The following is a 7,514-nucleotide window of genomic DNA, read 5'->3' on the forward strand; positions in this document are numbered from 1 at the left end:
TGTATTAGTGCATGTGTGAACTAGGTTTATTAGTTTTACACATTTTATGCACACTTTATGTGTGAATAACTCTACTTTTGAAAAGTGCAAGCCCAAATTTGTGTGAACAACTCCATTTTTCAAAACTGCAAGCCCAAATTTGTACACGATAATATTTTTAGCTCCAAGCTGTGATTTTTGAATACATATCAAAATACTCATGTCGTGAAGGAAGATACATGCATGAGGGGGAGATTCAACCCAATCTTGTGCAGATGGTGATGTTTAAATTTTGATTATTGTTTATGCTATGGTTTTTGTGTTTGATTTGTTGAAGGCCTATGTCTACGCTTATGTTTGTTAAACACCTATGTCTACGCTTATGTTTGTTGATAAGTTTCTTAAGTGGTACAAAGGTCCTGACAATGGCACATGTACTTAAAATGCTATGCACCTGTGTGATGGCACTAGGGTATGCCCAATGATATGCTTAGGACATATTTGGTGAATTGGAAGCTAGGAGAATAAGGAGTTAGAGACTAGATTATGGAATAAAAGTGAGTTTTGAAACATGTGAACTTGTATTTAAGTTAAAACAATATGCTTTTACATGCCATTTTAGCTTTGGAATAAAGTGAGTTTTGAAGCGTGTGAACATGTATTTAAGTCAAAACCTCTATACTTAGTTTGCCTTTATTTGCCATTTTCAACTTTGAAGCTACCTTGCCCTATTTCTCTCTTGTGTGTGCTTCTCACTCTCCTTATGGTACTGTTGTTTCTTTTTCCATTGTATTTGTGAGTGGCCTCCCCTGGTAGATCCAACTGGATAATCCGGTTGATCTCTTGCCGTGGGAGGTCCAAGAATGGAGAGTCTAGACTATACTAAAAAGATCGGACATGAGAGCCTGCAAAAACAACAGTCAATGAGAGCTTGCAAACAACCCTGAGAGAGAGAGAGAGAGAGAGAGAGAGAGAGAGAGTTGTGCCTACATACAATAGCTTTCTATAGCAATGTGAGGCCGAGAACTGGGCATAGGAGAACGCATGAAGCATGCAAGTGGCAGAGCAGATATGAATGCATTTGACACATGCACCTATGGAAGCTTTGATTGCTAAAAAAGCCCACTTACTTAAACCTCACAAACCTTTGATGTGCAAGTTGAGGAATAATATGCCATGAACAAAGAATTGGGATTGAGCAACACAAAGAGAACACAAAACAAAATTAAAATAAAAGAACAAAATTGGGAGGCCGTGTGATCATTTTGTCTTCCTCCCAACCTGTGATGGATGTGCGGTCCACAGCTTCGCTGGAGGAGGCCCTGGCGAGCAAGGGCAGCGTGGTGGTCTACTTCTGGGCCACATGGTGCGAGCCATGCGCCCACATGGACTTCGTCTTCGCCCACAGCTCTGCACCGACACCCCCCACGCTCGCTTCTTCCGGGTCTGTTCATCACCATTGCTGTAAGGTTTTTACTTATTTCTTAGTTCAAACACACCCTTGGACGTCTTGCTATGCCCTTCCTTAAGAATCACATCAACATGGATTTAGTCTGTCTGCAATCCGTTAACCTCCCTTTCATCTCTCATGTTTTTCTTGCTTGGTAGGTTGAAGCTGAAGAGCAGCCTGAGATTTCCCTCTGTTCCTTGCCTTCTCTTTATCAAGGTATGGTATTGTTAACCTTTTGCTTTTCTGTACGTATGTATGTATGTATGTATGAGTGGTGCGTGCGTGCGTGCGTGCGTGTGTGTAATGTATGTTTGTATGCATGCATGCATGTCTGTATGTATGTATATAATGTATGTGTGTGCGCTCACACACATGCCCGTGTGTTTGTATGCATATGCATGAGAGAGAGGGAGAGAGAGAGAGAGAGAGAGATGAAATGAGTCTTTTTACCTCATCCAAACCAGATCAAGTATGATCAATGTGATGGCACCAAAGTGCAGGGAATGGGACTTGAATTCGGGATCTACTTTTTGGAAGTGAATGCATAAATCGCTGTGCTCGTGTCCCCCCCCCCCCACCCCTCCCTCTCCGAAAACAAAACAGCCCTCCCACCACAGAGAGAAGAAGAAGAAGAAGCTCTTTTAATGTCGTAGGAACAATCCCAAGAGACCAAATATGATCTATCCGAGAGAGAGAGAGAGAGAGAGAGAGCTCTTAATTGCACACATGGTGTAACTTCTTTTGTTGGAATGGGATGTACTCTTTACAGTGCATGTTGGAGGTGTGGTGTTTTCAGCCTAATGGCCTTGATTTAATATGTACATGTTGGTTTTTTGCATGACGTTTGGCTACCTGTGCCCCTGCTTAGGATATGGAAGGGTTGTTGACAAGCTCAATGGAGCTAATTCAGCAGAATTGGCCAACAAAGTAGCAAATGTTGCAGGGCCGTCCACCCCACCCTAGCCAAGGCAGCTGCGCCGGCAAGTCTTGGGATGGCAGCTGGACCAGCTTGAGGCTGTGCAAAAAATGGCAAAAGACCATGAAATATTGGAAAACAGGGCCGCAGTGAAAGACCCCTCAAGGCTTAGAATACAACAGCTCAAAGAGCAGGCGATGACAGCAGTTCTTGCTACTGTGCAGAAGTTTAAACCGACAGCCCATCAAGGCTTCACTACATCTGACGGACTGACAAAGAACATGAAAAGAGGTCGCAGCCCTGGGAGTGAGCAAGTCACTGAGTGTGTAGAAGAGAAGCTAGAGTAGAGACCTTACGGGCTGCATCTTCAATGTGCGCAGAAAGTCCTAGCCGTAGAGCCAAACAATAAAGATAAGGCCTTAATCTTTAGGGTATTTTTGGTGGCATTAAATAAAAAAAAGTTGTAAAAGAGTCCTCTATAAGGGAATGTTTACATGCTAGTTTTTTTTTTTGGGGGTGCTGTAAAGCCTCCACCACTTGAGTGACACGACCTTTGAGCTCCAAAGATGAGCCAAGTTGGCACCCACAACATCTGAGTTCCAAAGATGAGCCAAGTTGGCACCAAGGGGGGGTGTTGAAGTTATGGTGCCAAGATACACAACTTAGAAAGGGGAAAAATATGCGAACATGCCAAGCATTAAACGCAGTTGACTTGACTTTAGAGTTGTGAAGGGGCAACTGACTCTTGGAGATGAGCAAAGGGCAAGATGAATCTAGTCATGGTTGATGTATCATCTCAGGCTATTTAAGAGCCATCAAGCAATGCAATTGTAGTGGTGTTTTATGAGTTCTTGTGCAATGCAATAAGTTTATTATTATCATTTATTAATAAATTTTGTGGCGTATTAATTAGTATCCTAGCATCATCTTTCTTCAAAACCATGGCATTCTATGCTTGCTATGAACCTCCATAGATCCTCATTTCTAAGTGTTGATTGCACATTCAATTGGTAAAAGAGAACCACGACCCTTGATCTTCCTTGTAGAGTTGTTGCTATGTTGTTGATACATGAGGATACCTTGAACCATCATTTACAACATTTTGAGCCTTAGCATACCACATCCTCCTTAGCTTATGTAACTCCACAACTTAAACAAACTCCAAAGCTCATCAAGTTGGAAATCCCCACCACCTCTTAATCTTATTTAAATCTTCACCAACAAAGATGAAGTGCACAACCAAAGCATCACAACCACCTCAACATTCACCTTCAAGAGAGGCCACCACACAAAAGTGGGTGCTGAAAAGTGTTTTTACTTGCGAAGGAGAATGTGAATCTACCACAAAAGTTTGTTGACCTAAACTAAGCAAAAAACCTCTATAAAGGCAAACAACACCAAAGAAAGTTCCATAGAAGCCACACAACCAAAGTTCTCACCCAAGCAAAATTCTTGCTAGATTAAACCACTCATATGGAGAAAAGATCTCGATCTCAATTGTAGATAGTGTAATGCAACATTTAAAACCTAAGTATATAAGGGAATGCAACATTTAAAACACCAAAAAATAATGTTGAAGAATGCAACGGTGATGAAGGAGACTTATGTTGAATTAGAAATTTAAAGAAATTAACATAAGTAGATGAGAACCCCCAAAAAAGGAGAGCCAAAAACTATCCAAAAATGGTCGAAAAATAGTTTGATACAAGGTTCAACCTTAAAAAACTCACTAGTTAACAAGAGTTGAAACTTTCACCTCCAACCCCTCCCATGCGTTGAATGCACAAAATTCCATTGATGTGTGGAGTCACCTCCTTGCTAGTTTTCTTGACACATTCACCAGGCGCGTGAGGATCACCCCCACATCGGTTTTCAATTGTTTGTCAATTTGTTTTTCACTACTACTATTTACCTGTTTAGCATATGCACTCATTTCCTTCTTTCAAATTGAGTTTTGAATGCTTCCCCTACCTAATTTTAAACCATGTCTCATCCCATTAGTCAAACACATGTGTTAAAATCATGTTCTTTTCTCTTCACTCTAATTTTTTTACATTTTTTCACCAAGTCCACATTACCCTCCCTCTTTAGCAACAACCTCCTTCTTGTACAACACTTAAATATACTTATGTATAAACCTAAAAACATAAGAAATTAATCCTTATACAAACAACAATAGGTACACTATAGAGGAAGCACTTTCTTTAATAAGGAAGCACAGATGCTCCACAAGTGGGCAAGGGATTTGATATCGTCCTTCATGGAGAGGTATCTCCTAGTCAAAGATGACAAATCTCCTCTCAGAGATGAGATGCTCTACCAGCTCAAAGATGACAAGTCTCCTCAATGAAGACTGGTGGCCATGTCAATCTTCAGCTAAATCTATTGTCTTGAAAAGAAAACATACATGAAAACATCCTTCTAATCTACAAGTAAATCTACAATGTCCATCACCAAGTATAGTCATCTTCACTAAAAATCTAATATTGGATTTTTTTTCTTGGGTTTTTGGCTCGTGTCTACAGAAATCCTCAAATGAGTGCTCTCTACCTTCACGATAAACTGCCCACTTGCCTTCTTTTTAAGCTGCTCTAATCTTGGCTAATTCTATGTTTTTCAAATTGAGGCAATCCATATCTTTGTGCACTTAAGTTTATTAGTTGATTGCTTTGTTAGGACCCTAATCTTTTTCATTTTGTAACCAAGGGATTACTATATATGAGTATCATGTATGATTACCCTATCTTGAAACAAACGCAAATACTAACTCCCAAATAATATTTGGCATTGTTGTATGTACCACCAAAGTATTCCTCATCATCTCTATCCATGTACCATACGTAAAGCTCACGTAAAGCACCCACATATCTAAAGAGCCTTCGATTGCCTTAATTATGTTTCCTCAAATTTGGGCTATGACCTTTGATTTGATGATGAGAGAGAGAGAGAGAGAGAGAGAGAGAGAGAGAGAGAGGGGTATAAAGTGGACTAGTTTTATTAGTTACAACATTTCTAGCTTTACATAGCTCGACAGTAAAGCAATGCGATGGTACACAGTTTATATAGAGAAGCTACCCAAAGCTTTCTACAATCCTAAAATCCGACTTCCTTTAGTTGCATCAAATGACCATTTGTAATAGTAAACATCGAGTGGAAAAAGCAAAGTCGTTATATTTGCAAGAAAGTAATTCAAACTTATGGCTAATGAGGTAACATTCCCAAATCAGTAGCTCAATGTCACTCAAGCTCTCTTCTACAAGTAACTTGACCAGCTCTGTGTGCAAACTTCACGGCAAGCTTACTACAGCCTAGGAAAGCATTCTTTTGATAGATCTAAAAGAGACCTTTAAAGCTCGAGTAGCTCAAAGCGCATCTAACTCACAGAATTTCTTAGAGCCCCACACAGCTCCATATTAGATATAACACATGGAACTTGTGTACATTCCCCATGTGTTGCAACAGCAGTACTCTAGAGCAATCCATTGAGCCAACTTCTGTTTATAGAATAACAAAGCTCATTCTGACAATTCTTCATTGCTTCCCCTCCAACTGGCTTAGGCGCAACAACATAGTTCACAAGTTGACATCAGTATAAGCATCCTGATGACTAGAGACTTGTGATGCTGGTATCACCGAAGTAGCCTTGGCATCTTCTGGTTATGCCAACTTATAACACGTATCCTGAGTGGTCGATTGAGCTAACACTAGATAATCATGCATCTTATGACCTCGGACTCCTCTCTAGAAGCAGGGCAATAATTGATCATCCATTAGCCTTTCCCTCACTTTGCATCTTGAGTTTAGGTGCTTGAGTCGAGAAACATACTCCCGCATGTATTCATTTTCTTTTTGCTTGATGTTATGGAGCTGAGCCACATGACTCCATCTATCATCACTTCGAGCAAAGCTCAGTAAGAACACATTCTTAAGCCAAGTGAAATTGACTTTATCCTTAGGCTTTAAGGTTCGATACCATTGGTAGGATTTCCCTTCTAACGTTAGAGAAAAGGCATGTATCATGGTTACATTGCTCACTGCCACATGTTTCACATGTTGACTCAAAGATCTCTATGTGTTGGATTGGGTCCCCATCTCCTGAGAACTTTTGCACAAGTTTCGAAATGATGCGTGGCTTCATGTGAGATGGTATGGATTCAAGGGCCTAGTTCCCTAACCATGCCTCTACCCATTTATGCGACCATATTAAAGGGCCATTCCTAGTTCCCTAACCATGCCTATGTCCATTTTTGCAGCCATATACAATAAATCCGCCCTTGTGGCTATATTTAGATGTGTGTGGGGATCTATTATTGGCCTCCGAGGAGCTATCCCCCCTACCCAGACCTCATACTCTACTTGCATAGTTCCATCTATCCAATCTAGGTCTATGGATGGGTCCGGGCAATTATCATCACTTGGCTCATCATTAGCGGCCTCAGCCTACCTTTGTTGAATTAAGAGTTCCATGCTCTGCAAGAATGTGGGATTATTAATTATTTCATGTATCTCCTCCCTTGTGTAGAGCCGATCCTCTTCTCCTGCAGATGCCCTAGATAGATTGTCCACTTCTTCTTGTAGTTTGAGGTTTTCCTCAACCTTGTGTTCCTCGTTTATGGATTCTAAGGCTGGTATCCCTCCTTAGCCATTCCCATCCCCATGTTATCTATGGCCTCTCTAGATGTTTCTATTTATTTTCCACATGGCCGTAACAGATTCAAATTACCAATTTTTCTCTATTCCGCCATCGTTCTTCACGTATCCAGCTCTTGCCTTTTTAAGCTCAGAAGTTGTAATCGACACTCTGCTTCAGCCAACTTTAATGTCAACCTCTAATTCCTTGGATGCGGGGAAGAAGATTTGAATCGTCTTGGCAACATTTTTCTTGTCTCTCCTAACCTTAGGAGTCATCCCATTCCCTGCCCAAAAGATCCCAAAAAGGTTGTGCCTAGGAAAAGGAATGTAATGCAAGTCACCAACACAATCAATGGCTCCTTGTTTTTGTGATTTTTTTTTGAAAAAATAGAAAAAAGAGTGTTACCAACTGCTATCTCATGTAGCGAAATTGGTAACGAGAAGAACATCAAAATAAAATCCAAGTGTAGCTTTCCTCTAGGCAATACCAAGTACTCACACACACTTACACACACACAATTTTCCACAACTACTCTA

General features: G+C 40.6%; 1 long non-coding RNA gene across 7 annotated transcripts; it reads left to right on the plus strand.

Annotated features, from left to right (window-relative positions):
• The first annotated feature begins 1,239 nt into the window (after positions 1 to 1,239).
• Positions 1,240 to 3,192, plus strand: LOC147611901 (uncharacterized). 7 transcript variants are annotated; one of them, XR_015263691.1, is made up of 3 exons: positions 1,240 to 1,443; positions 1,588 to 1,645; positions 2,298 to 3,192. It is a non-coding gene; the product is annotated as an uncharacterized LOC147611901 (long non-coding RNA). The 7 variants fall into 7 exon arrangements; XR_015263687.1 differs by having other exon boundaries at positions 1,240 to 1,423; XR_015263690.1 differs by lacking the exon at positions 2,298 to 3,192 and adding an exon at positions 1,894 to 2,281.
• Positions 3,193 to 7,514: the final 4,322 nt, after the last annotated feature.

The sequence above is a fragment of the Cibotium barometz genome, chromosome 46 (genome assembly GCF_041138505.1).
Source record: "Cibotium barometz isolate CiBa-2024 chromosome 46, ASM4113850v1, whole genome shotgun sequence".
In the NCBI taxonomy this organism is placed as follows: Eukaryota; Viridiplantae; Streptophyta; class Polypodiopsida; order Cyatheales; family Cibotiaceae; genus Cibotium; species Cibotium barometz.